Raw genomic sequence first — 13636 nt, 5'->3', positions numbered from 1 at the left:
ACACACCGTGCCACGAGGTGGTCGACCTTGAATTTAATCAGTATGTGACAGTGTTTGCCCGCGGCTGCGCACGAGTCGGTGTGGTTTTGTGCTGTAATTAAAAGTTAAAAATATTTAATTTTCGAATTAAAGTAAATCCTTGAAGTAATAAATATAATATCTGACATTAGTTGAAGATTGAGCTTTGCTAGTAGGTAGGTATTAAGTACATGAGCTTCCACGTCATGAAAATTCCTAAACTAGGTTTTAACTTTTAATCTTACTAATCGGGCATTAAGTGAACAAAACCGAGCATTCAATATTTTTTAAAAGCTGTCGAAATAAGTTATTTTTAAACTAACTTTAAAAACAGCAACACCAGAATTTCTTGCCCGTTCTTATATGGTAGAACTGCTTTCCGAACTGGTGGTAGAGTTAATATTGACGGAAACTAAATAATGTATAACATTTTACAGGTTCAATATTTCATTTCATTTCAATTAAATCACCTATTTTCATTATAATTGCTTTTAATATTCAAACTTCTTAAATCTTTATAAACTATTTTTTACTATACCTTTTTTTTTTTTTTTTCATGGAGAAAATCCTCTTGGATCCTCGTCGTGCATATGCAATGTAGACGGGGTATGTCGGATTTTTACCGACTAAAAACCCCATGGTGGTCTCCATCAGCACTTTAGAATGACTCCGGGACCTCGAACCGAACACGCCGAAGCCATTCCAGTGCTAGCATTTTAAGCGCGACTCGGGGGAACATCCTTGGTCCCCCGGCAAAGCTCTTTGGATATCCAAACCAAGAAGAAGTATCTTCTCAGCGCCTTCTTCTTCGAGTGGGATTAGCTTTTTCGCGTTCCCGCTCTGCAACCTCCTTCTTTACCATTACTGATTCACAGAAGGAGGCTACAGCTTTCCAACTCCTCTCCCCAGCTAGCATCTTCCGCACGACTGCCGACAAGGAGATTTTTACTATACCTAAACTCACCTAATCAACGCACAAACATAAACTCCCCAAATCTCTACATACATAGAGCGCTAACTGACTTTACTAGTTAGCCTGGTACATTCGTAAGCCGCGAATAACTTGAAACATTTGCATTAGGAGCTTAGCGAAACCATAGATTATAAACAGAATCTATTAACCGGTTTATGCTGTTGAAGTATACGCATAAAATAGGAACAGTTCATTCAAACCTGATTATTTTTTTTTTGTTTTTTTTTTTATTTTATTGATCACCAACCAATGTGCACCAATACATGAATGAAATTTAAAAATATTGATAGATTAACTTAATGCCATTGTAATTAAAGGTGAAGATTACATGCGATTGTTATTTTTTTTTATTTTTATTATTATTATTATATTATTCAATCTAGTTCTTATATCTTTTTATTAAAATAAAACATTTGAAAAGGTTACAGACGAATATCCGTTGATTCAAAAACCCAATAGCACGCACCTCTGATTTTCTTAAAGTTATGTGTGTATTCTTTGTGAACTGTCGCTTGCTTTAACGTTGAAGGTAAACATCGTGAGGAAACCTGGATACCTGAGATGTTCTCTATAGTAATTTTGAGGGTGTGTGAAGTCTGCCAATCCGCATTGGACCAACGTGGTGGAAAACAGCCTAACCCCCACAGTAGTACAAGAGGCTCGTACCCAACAGTGTGACAGTATAGACAGTGGAATTTTTGAACCACACCTGAAGGGAAAGTACTCTAAATACTGGAGATATCAAATTTAACTCAAATGAAACATTCCTTTATTTTTAAAAACAAGCAAAATTGCATTCAAAGATTTTTGGAAATACACTTGCCACACGCAGGAATCAAACGTGTTAAAATCCGAAAAAATAACAACCTGTTCTCTTATACCATACTCGGAAGTAAAACGTAAGGAATCAAATTAAAACGTAAGGATCAACCCTCTGTACGTAAGTCGTACTAAATAGACCAACTAGTGAATAAAAATGCTTTGCATTATTTTTAACTTACGTTTCGTAAACAACCGTTTGGAACAATCCACATCTATATACTAAATATAATTATTGTTTACAGGTGTGACGTCATGTAGTGCCAAGGCTAGTCCTCAAGAATGAGGATTTACAAGGAAAAAGTCGCGAATAACTCGACAACTGACAAATATGTTTTGCCTATTACCTATTGTTGTAGCGGCGATAGCCTAGTTGGTTCTGGAACGGACTGCCGAGACGAATGTTCGCAGGTTCAAAACCCAAGGGCACACACCTCTGACTTTTCTAAAATGATGTGTGTATTCTTTGTGAATTACTACTTGCTTTAACGGTGAAGGAAAACATCGTGAGGAGACCTGCACGTCTGAGAAGTTCTCTAGAGGAATTTCGAAGGTGTGTGAAGTCTACCAATCCGCGCTAGGCCAGCTTGGTGGACTAAGGCCTAATCCCTCTCAGTAATAGAGGAGGCCCGTGCCCAACAATGGGACAATATATAATACAAGGCTCATATAATATTATTATATTGTTGTATGGTCTTTGCAAATTTACCTAACACGAGAAAATGTAGGACTGATTGTAAGATTTATTTATTAATACGAGCAGGAGAAAAACAAAATAACCGACATAAAACTGTTTACTACTAATATTATAAAAAAGGAAATGATTGTGAATTTGTTTGTAAGGGGCTTATTCCTGAAACTACTGAAACAATGATAAAAATAGTTTCAGTAATAGGAAGCTTCATTACACTTGAGTGTTATAGGCTACTTTTACCCCGGAAAAACATTTTCACATACTTATGTATGTTTTCTACATATAACTAATAATTTTTTGTCCTTTTCAAATAACCATGGAATGTAAGTAGATATATAATAGAATTTTATATAATTTGATTTGTTTTATTGAATCTCTCTCTCTCTCTCTCTCTCTCTCTCTGTGTGTGTGTTGGTGTGTGTGTGTGTGTGTGTGTGTGAGTGTGTGTGTATGTTGAATGGTTTAAATAAATAAATTGACAATCGTGGCCTTTAATCTTAGTCAAGCGACTGGCTGGTCTCATCACGAGATAATATAAGAATACTTCTTACATCCAAACTCAGTTTATACCTTTACTTTATAAAATATAGATGAACCTTGATATCATAGTATAAGCATAATTATTGCTGTCAGAAATACAGAGCGCCAAATAGCCACATATTCATTCCAGTAAATCTATACGTAAAGTATCATAGAGTATTATATCTACCCAATATAAATTATGTTTTCGTTGTAAACTAAAAATACTTTTTTTTACAATCATAAAGTGCTAAGAGTATATAAAGCGGACATTGGGAAAATAATTATTGTCGTATAAATGTAATCTCAAAATACATAGTACATAAATAGTGGTCGGCTTCGAGAAACTCAATTTTAGCTAACTTCAGTTGTTAATCTGTCCGATTACTTTTTTTAATAAGACTATATAGAAATCGAAAGATAAATCTTAAGTTTTGTCACAAATTAAATTAGACTCCCGGGAAACTACTACTTTTATAAAGGAAAACTTTAACCTGAAAAACTTTATAACGCGGGCGGAGCCGCGGGCAAAAGCTAGTGTCGTATAAAAATTTTGCGTTTGTACAATATTTGCTCAATCTACCGTCAAATGGCAAACACCAAAATAAATAATTCTTATTTTTTCCATATCGTGATTTCCACGTTTTCAAAGCGCATATTATCATTTTTTCTATAAGTATGTTATTTTTTATAAATATCTAGGGACGCTGTGACATCCTGCCACACGAACATTTCGAATATGACAACGACATTACCAACTGGTTATAATTAATGGAGCGGATAGATCTACTTTTTTCAAAATGGAGGATTTTGATTGCCAGATTTTTCAGTCTCTTCTTTTGTATCTGCTATTATTACTCGACATTGGCAAAATGATCGAGAAATAAACGGTTGCTGCCATAATATAGAAGAAGAAGATTAATGAAGCACAAAGTCCTGCTGTCCGGGCTATAAAGTTATACTGTTTAATGTCACGTTACAATACAATATTCGCTGCAATAGTAACAGAACACAAACTCAAATTGAACTATGAACGTCAATATCAAACAGAAGCTGAGTTATGACGCATTTATATGACACTGCACAGCGCTACTATCGTAAACTCAAACTGTCTTACTTATAAACTTGTTATAGCGTTAAGAGGTGCTAAAAAATTGCCTTAATAGCTGTCAAAAACATCACCGGTTCCTAGTTAAAACGTAATTAAGAAGCAATATGGCGGGTTTTAAGTTCAAGCTGATCGAGTATATTTATGTTTTAACTAAACATAGCTTTGGGATATTTTTATAAGTAAGACTGAAAATAGCTAGGTATTATTTATTTTATTTATAACTGTTTGTTGCAAATGAACATGAAGACAATTAACATGTAATTCACTAAATAGAGCACAATTGGCGGCTTTATCACTCGAAGAAATTTTTAAAACCATAGTATTTAAGTTGTCTGGAAGAAATTGCTTTTAGATATAAGATCGCTCACAGTGTAACCATGTCTTGTATTTGTTTGCTTCTGTGTTTTTCTATATGTTACATTGGTTGTGCAATAAAGAGATCTATTATTAATATTTTTGTATTGCTTTGAATAACAAGACGAGCTTGCCGTCCGTCTGATTGTAAATGATACGACTGCCCATAAATAGTAGAAACACCATCCAACACCGCGAATTATAAAGTATTGTTTGGCATTCCGTTGCGCTCGACATCCTGAGACATGAGATGTTAAGTCTTATTATGTCCAGTAGTTACACTGACTACAGTATACTAGTATAGAGAAAGGATAATAGGTGTCTGTTATCCTACTGCTTTTGTGTTTTCACACTTAATAAGCAGTAGAAATAATCTGAATCCTGATACATTAATAAAATAAATACAGAAACATCTGAATCTATTTTATGTCCAGTTCATTTTATAAACAAAATTCTAGATTCACTTAAAATAACGTTTATAATAAATAAGAGTTTCGACACAGACCGACTCACTAGCAAAGTTACATATTATTTGTATTTAAATGAAACCAAAACAAACAATGTCGGCGTTGTCTTCAATGGCCATTTCTGAGAAATATCATAAAGCGAATGATATATAGGGCAAGCAAAGTTCATTATAGATATAATAAGTAGATATATGTATGGTTGTGAATCATTTGATTGGTTGTTTGTTTCATTGATTGATTTTAATAGCTATGAGGTCTTTTGATCCATTTGTAAATATCAAAGGGAATAAATAATTATTTCTTATGTTTACGCGAATGTTAGACATTGAAATAAAACTATTTACGCGGTTTTAATTATATTTTAAACGGGAGCAAATCATAATATAAAAACCACCAAAAACAGTTTTTATTCATAAATATAAAACTATATTTACGTATCTGTTCCCGTGGCGTTGGCAGAGTACAACTTTTCGTCAATTGTGTTCCGCCCCATGATGTGATAGGGGCGTGCCTATCGCCACATCACACCTATCGGGTTACATACTGAGCACAATTTTCAGACACCGGGCTGATACTATGCAGGAATACACCACTTTGTCAGTTCCGAAACATATCTAATTTAATCAGATTGCTAAATATACTATATGATGATTGATGAGCACAAATATTTAATCACATACATACTGAGCACAATTTTCAGACACCGGGCTGATACTATGCAGGAATACACCACTTTGTCAGTTCCGAAACATATCTAATTTAATCAAATTGCTAAATATACTATATGATGATTGATGAGCACAAATATTTAATCACATACATACTGAGCACAATTTTCAGACACCGGGCTGATACTATGCAGGAATACACCACTTTGTCAGTTCCGAAACATATCTAATTTAATCAGATTGCTAAATATACTATATGATGATTGATTAGCACTAATATTTAAGAAGTACATCTTCCGAGCACCATAATTCTGGACTTATAGACCACATAACAGTGGCGAAGCGTCCATACAATTAATTCCTACCGGTTTCCCTTTAAGTTAATTTACGTTGTCTTAGCTTTTATATTGGCCCCGATATGTTAGATAAAGATATTTTTTCCTCGGATTATCGTTTGAAAAATGCTACCCTTCGGGCACTTAATTTAAATTCTTGTAGGTATTGAATTTTTTTTACAGTCAAATCGAGCATTGATTCAAAAGAACGCACATAAGTTATATTATTCATGTTAATATGTATTAATGTGGCTTACAAAGTTGGTGAAAATATGGGTGGGTTGCATCTCTGCCTACCCCTGGATAGAGACAAGCCGTCATGCTTTGTCTTTAGATGTTATCATTAATATTTTAAGGTTCCCTTTTGACTCCAAAGATGAGTGCAATAGCACATGTAAAAACCATAATATCTTAATTAAATATGTGTTTCTAAAGTTCCAAGAAACCTCAGCACAACTATGAATATAATGTCTATTAGTTTATTTCATTATGGTTTTCCTATTGTTGCGGTTAAGTGTTCGTAATATAATGTTTTACGTAAACAATAATCAACAATAGCTCCTGCACTCTATACGAATAGCTCACATGCTATGAGATAAAATCTTTTTTTTATAAATCATACCCGGCCATGACCCATAATAAGATATGACACGATGTTTAGAAGACATATCAGACTCATTATAAAAACATATTATAGAGTTCATTATCGCAGATATAATGTCTATATATTAATACATGACAAGAAAACTTTGCATTAGTTTTCAGCACATTGCGCACCGAGGAGAAAATAAAATTTATGAATAGGATTATGCAAAAAAATGTATAAATTTGTAATAAAAATTGTGATCAATAGTGTTGTTATAACATTTTTTAAAATCATTTTTCAAAAACCTATGTCATTCATGACGACGGATACAAATCGTACGTAAAAAGAATTTTCAAAATCCAGGCAATACTAGTTATAAAGATAAGTTATAAAGCTTTGACATTTGGTGGAAGGGGTAGCTGTCAAATAAAAGGAATAAAAACTATGACGTCTCTGGTCATAATGCTGCGTGCGTAAGAAAGAGATAGCGCAATAACCAACAACGCCCTCTGAACAACATTTAAAATAAGAATAACTTATTTTTCAACCAATTTTGATGCTGATTTCCCAGAAGAATTTCATATTATTTTCAGTTACATATAAAATAATGTACAAAATCAAACACAAGAAAATAAATTCGTTTTATTTGTTTAATGATTTCTACTTACTGGGCCTGAAATGAGAATTATTCTTTAGTCATTTAGTTCAGACAACGGTCAGTCTTAACGGTGATAGTGTAGTTGGGAGGGGAACAGACTACCGAGACGAATGTCTGCAGGTTCAACTCCCAAGAGCACACACCTCGGACTTTTTTAAAGTTATATACGTATATTTTGTGAATTATCGATTGCTTTAACGGTGAATAAAATATCGTGAGGAAACCTGCACTCCTGAGAAATTGTCTAAGAAAGGGTATGTGAAGTCTGTCAGTTCGCACTTGGCCAGCTTGGTGGATTAAATATAGGATAGTATAGGAGGCTCGTTCCTAGCAGTGGGACAGTGTATAATACAGAGCTGACATTATTATAACCGTCAGTCTCATAGTAATAATTGTATGGAAAAGTTGACACCTGTAGCCACTTTATGTCGTGTGGCTAAATCATCAAGTTGTCTGAGATCAATTTAATAACTAAAATATTATTAAATTGAGCAAATATGATTCATAATATATTCGAATAAAATTTCTTTTAATAAAATTTTAAGGTTTTAAATCAATAAAACTATCACGCGTAAATTGTTCAACTATATAAGGCGAGGCTTTAATTTTTGCAGTTTTAAATAGCGTGATCTATAAATTAGGTACATAAATGGGCTATGGTTTTAAAGCTCGAGTTATACTTTTTTGGATAGTAGAATGAATTGCATCTCCTTCGTTTTGTGTGTGACCCTTAATCAAAAACTTATGCCTTACACACTTTATATATGAAATGATTTATTTGAACCCGTAAAATGTTATACATTAATTAGATTCCATCAATCAAATTTAACCCAAAAACGAAAAAACACGAGAATCTTTCCCGGCCTTGGGATACAATCTAGGACATCTCAATCCAGAAACTTCCATGTTACTATATAACTACTCAGAGGCAAAGATAAAGCATCAATAATGTATCGTAAGTGGTACAAAAATGAATATTACTGATAAAAATATGTGTCAATATGATCTTGATCCCTAATATTGAGCGCAATCAAGTCACGATAAATAAGCTGACCCCATCAAACGAGGGCCAACGGCCATTATTGTGTTACCAACACAAGTTATAGTTTTATTTTCAAAACTTTAAGAGTCTCTTTCACAAGTGCTAATAAACTAAATTTCAATGTCTGTTTAAGAATACTATACCAATTAAACTAGAAAATTTATTATATTAAGTTATTTGGTAGGTAACTTTTCTTTGATTGGCAAATCAGGCCCTATAAATCACTTTATGATAGTTTCTAATGTTTATGTTTCAATAAGTGTATATTTATTCTATCAACCCCATAACTTTTGTACTATATGTTATTTGTAAAAGCTTTTAAATGGCCTTCTTATACTTATGTACCTCTAATTTTGTTTAATCTAGTAAGTTTTGCAAAAATAAGAAAATAAAATAAACTTTATTGACATCTTGCTATAAACTTGTTTTAGCGTTAAGAGGTGGATAAGAATTCCTTAAATAGCTGTCAAAAACATCACCGGTTTCCTACTTTAAACCTTATTAAGAGGCAAGACGGCGGGTTTTGACTTACACCTGATCGAGTAAATTTGTGTTTTAACTAAGCATAGCTTTGCGGATTTTTATAAATAAAACTGTATATATTATTCTATAAACTTATTGTAAATAATTGAAATATATCGATAGCAAAACGACACCTCGCTGACAAATTACTATACTATGATTTTTAAGCCCGGCTACTTACACCTCTACCTACACCTTTGGGCTTGAAGCGAGACAGTTACGTATGACGTACGTGTCAAAATATTTCTAAAACAAATGACCACGTCCTGTATAAATTTAACTTCCTCGCTATACAGTTAGCTTCATTAAAACTAACCACTGTTGTAATTTATTACAATTAACATTAATTATTTTACTAACAAGCCTATTAACAACCTTCTGTGGAGTAATAAACTATTGTAACTATTATAAATTAAAGTATATTGCAAAAATATGTCATTGTCCGTCAACCTAAAGCTATTAAGTTCTTAAACTTTGTGGTATACACAGAGTAATTTTGATATTTCGTTACTAAATGAAACCACTTCTCTTCTTGAAAACAACACTTTACCATAACTTACTCGAACGATAGACTTAAAATAAAAAAGTTTCAACACAATATTATCAGCTATTCTTACAATAAGAGAGGTTAGAAATAATAATAATAATAGCAGGCAGATGTTCTTTTGTTCCCTAATTGTCCCTTGGGTATTTGGGTATTAATGAGTACAAAAAATATTTATAGTTCTACGACAAAAGTTACTAAAACAAAGTTGTAGAGAATTTAATTTGCAACAAAAAGTGTTTATACATTTTTTGTCAGATAAATAGTTTAAGAGATACATCGTAAAACTATTTCAACCCCTATTTTCAAGATGGCGGCCGTGGGACAAGGGTGGCGACCCCACAAACTTGGTTTTAGCTTTAGTCTGACCCCCCCTACACTTCAAAAAAATAAAATTGCGTCCTCTAAAAAACGCAAGGTAAGGCCTAAAAATGTAACATTTCAATGGACTAAATAGTTTAAAAAAAACTAAAAAGAACACGCTTTTATGAAATTCAAACTAAAACAAATAAGCAAATATTTAAGTTGAGAATAGTGTAAAACATTTGAATTAAGAATAGTATGAATAGGAAAAAAAAATGCAATTTAAAAAAGGCGTGGGTCCTTTTTTAGTGATTTATTAACACCGTGCATTGTCATTGGTCCTTGATAAGTATGCCAATTTTCATTTTAATCCGACATCTTGAAGAACGTCAAAATTGTCTTCAGGGTTTCCTTTACATACTAATATACGAGAAAAAAATCACTTCCTTTACGCTTAGTATGTTCCGCTCCACGGTGTGATAGGGAGTGAATCCATTGCCATATCGGGCACAAATTCCAAAATCCGCAATACTGAGCAAAAACACAAAAGAACTCCTTAACCAGGATTCGTGCCCGGTACCCCAAAATTATATCGTACTGCGCACGCAATACAACCACGCCATCACGGCAGTCAACAAGTTTAAAAAAACCTAAGATAACCACAGGATACGCATTAAAAGCCATAAAACAAGAAATAACCGGACAAAACAAAATTAGCATCAATAAATCAATAGAACGTTACATTCTTGAATATAGATGTAACATTGACCTCAGGCGGAACGTAATTTTGGCACATTTAAATTGCAAATATGGCCCGTAGTACGTTCAACTTTAAGTCCTCATTGCTATTCTTAATGCATCGATGGCAAGTACGGAATTTGTTAAAAAGTAATAAAAAGTACTTTAGATAAGTTTGTTATAAAGTTCCAAAATAGGTGAGAGTAAGACTACAAATATGTTTGCAGGATGCATGATGCAGGATGTTAGTATTCGTTAAGTAGCAACCACCGTGCACAAGGTGTAAAATCCACCATACTGACCTAAAGCGTCGCGTTTTGGCATCAGCCTGAGTATATCCACTTCAAACAGCCGACATAATCATGTCGACTGGCGATGGTTACTCTCTTGTGATACATACTTTAGAATCACGGGAGTTAAACTTGACAATTTTTTTTTTATTACATTTTTCTGGTCGCCATACTTGCGTCGAATAGCAAACAGTAATCTCTCGTCAGTCAATATACTTTCAGGACCCTATTTACCATCACAATCAATTTCCCTTGCCCGTACAAATAATACGTTAATTTGCAGCATAAATGTTCTATACAGAACGGAATGAATGTCCGACAAAAAACCAAAGAGCGTGAAGAAGCATTTAAGCAGGCCGTCATAACTGTGGCAACCGTCCGGGGATGTTTATTTATTTATTTATTAACACTTTGTACACATGGTATACTGGCGGACTTAATGCCATGGGCATTCTCTCCCAGTCAACCTTGGGGTGGTGTAGAGAGGACGTTGTTGTTATGTTTATCTCTTACCCGTGAGGCCCTTTAGCCGTGCCCTTGATAAAAATAAATAAAAACATGAAAGTCAGTTAGCCGGTGCATAACAATCAACAAAGCTTTCAACTTTTTGGCAAGCTTCATGGATATCCTGTTGTTTGTCGGAACTTTTGGTCTTGACCGACTTTAATGTTGCACCAACCTTGTTTATATTTATCTGCACCAGCCTAAAGTCGATGTGTATGTAAAATGCAAATCTTAACTTACTTCACACTTTATCTTAATATTAGAAATGCGAAAGTTTGTACCAATGTTTGGATGTTTGTAACAAGTAAACGTAGACACAGCTGAACGGATTTGGATGAAATTTAGCACACGAGTAAAACATGTCCTGGATTAACTCAGTTTATATCGCGGTAATTTGGTTCCACGGGAAAACAATTTTTAAATCTTATTTTAAAATAGATGGCGCTGGTGTCATATAGAAATATAAATAAATAAATGCATTGCTATGCCATTAATGCCTGCAATGTATTTTTAAGCTTTGAATGACGAGACAAGCTTGCCCCATAAACAGTAGAAACACCTTGATTTATATTATTATTTGGTATTCCACCACGCTCGCCATCCTGAGACATGAGATGTTAAGTCTTATTATATCCAGTAGTTACTCTGGGTACAATGTTCTTCAAACCGGAAAACAACAATGACTACGCACTACTACTGGGCGGCAGAAATAGATACTGCGGTGGTATCTACCCAGGCGGAGAGACCTACCGCCAATAATAACATTTGTGTAAGTTCCGATTTTTGTGTGTGTATATATATTTCATGGTACCTACAATCAGTCAGTATGTACCTAGCTAAAAACACGATGTTAACTGCGTCAAGGGCTTAAATGGATGTCAAAACAACGTTCATGTTTATTACGCCCGTCACGTATCAGCAATAGCTTAGATAAAGTGTTGCTTCTCTATCTGATGTACCTACCAACTTGTAAGCTTGTATTGACACTGTTGTACAACATACCATCCATACTGGGTGAGTAACTGAGTATCTATCTTAAAAACAAAAAGAAATTAACACTGCATCATAAGTAATTTATTGGTTGTAAATTGTATTTGTTGAGTAGAAGTCTAATTAAATTTAATGTGTGTAATTATCTATGTGATTGTCTATGTTCTTGCGTCAATTGTCATCTTGACATCCCTTCTCTTAATAAACAAGTTTCGCGCTAAAAGCAATTGCCGGCCTCTATTATTTAGTGTATATCCCTACACAACAGTATTGTTTTAAGATCCTCTTAAAATAATACAACTTACAATAAATTATACCTCTTAAGACGATCAATTTCGTAATACATGTTCCATAACTATAACCATTAAGGTAGTGCTCGCAACGGAAACTCTCAAAAGGAATATATGTATATTCCCCGTTTTATAAACATTTTTCATTGATGCTCCGCTTCTATAGTCTTCATCGATAAATTGGCTATTTAACACTAAAAGAATCTTTCAATTCAGACCAGAAGCTGCGATTAGTGCGTTTAAAAACACAAACTCTTCAGCTTTATATATAAGTATATATATAGATGAAAGCAACATATTAACAGCTTGTTGCCGCCATTTTGTGTCGAGTATTTAAAGCAACAAGTTGCGTCTTCGCGTCACTTTGGTTTATCGCAGTATCAATTAGTGCGTAACACTGCAGTTCTGAGTGATATTCCTATTGTTTTACTAGACATTTGACCTGCTGGTGTCGCAATATAACTTGTATTACAACATATAATTACAACACATTTAGCAATGCCGGATTTAATGAACAATTACGTACGAAATTTTACAAATACTGATAACCCCTTTCACCCGAGTTTAAATTTGCTATAACATCAAGTATTACTAAGTTGATATAATAATTATAATTGGGTATTAATTTACAAATGGTTCAAAGTCGTAAGCTGTTCAAAAATACAGTAAATAATGCTCCGCTCCTATTGGTCAGAACGTGGTAATAAACAGCTTAAAGCCTTCAGCGATAAATGGGCAATCCAACACTAAAATATTTTATCCTGAGATTAGCGTGTTCAAACAAACAAGCAAACTCCTCAAAGGACAATGCCCAAAACCAGGCTATCTTTGCGTCAGTCATGCGTCTTAACCAAATATCCACAGAAAATCATCATTTTAATTATTACTTCATTTGTATTTATTTCAGTCGTAAGCGAATGGGGGTTTAAAAGATATGCAAAAAAAAGTTGTTTAATTGTTGCAAATGAAACACCGGATAATTTACTGCCAATATGGCGAAATGATACCAATTTATAACAAATTCCCATTTTAAATGTAATAAAAAAGTAAATATGTACGATAAATGTGCTTGTACTTGAATCTATGATATATATGTATATTATTGTATAACAATATATTTATTCATCTCAAATATATTGTTATAAAATAATACATTTTACTTAATAATTATGACCAAACTACAAATAGTTGGTAAAAAAAGAGAAAATATT

General features: G+C 33.5%; 1 protein-coding gene and 1 long non-coding RNA gene across 2 annotated transcripts in view; one reads left to right on the top strand and one right to left on the bottom strand.

The window, feature by feature from the left end:
- Nucleotides 1–13636, bottom strand: part of LOC115452130 — a 318239-nt gene that overhangs the window by 185112 nt on the left and 119491 nt on the right. The gene's annotated exons all lie outside the window — the stretch shown is intronic.
- LOC119189075 lies at nt 64–2243 on the top strand. Its single transcript, XR_005112228.1, has 3 exons — nt 64–194; nt 1521–1910; nt 2056–2243. It is a non-coding gene; the product is annotated as an uncharacterized LOC119189075 (long non-coding RNA).

This window comes from Manduca sexta, chromosome 12, assembly GCF_014839805.1.
Source record: "Manduca sexta isolate Smith_Timp_Sample1 chromosome 12, JHU_Msex_v1.0, whole genome shotgun sequence".
Lineage (NCBI taxonomy): Eukaryota > Metazoa > Arthropoda > Insecta > Lepidoptera > Sphingidae > Manduca > Manduca sexta.
Note: the sequence above shows the minus strand (reverse complement) of the source record. Positions and strands in the feature narration are given on the sequence as shown.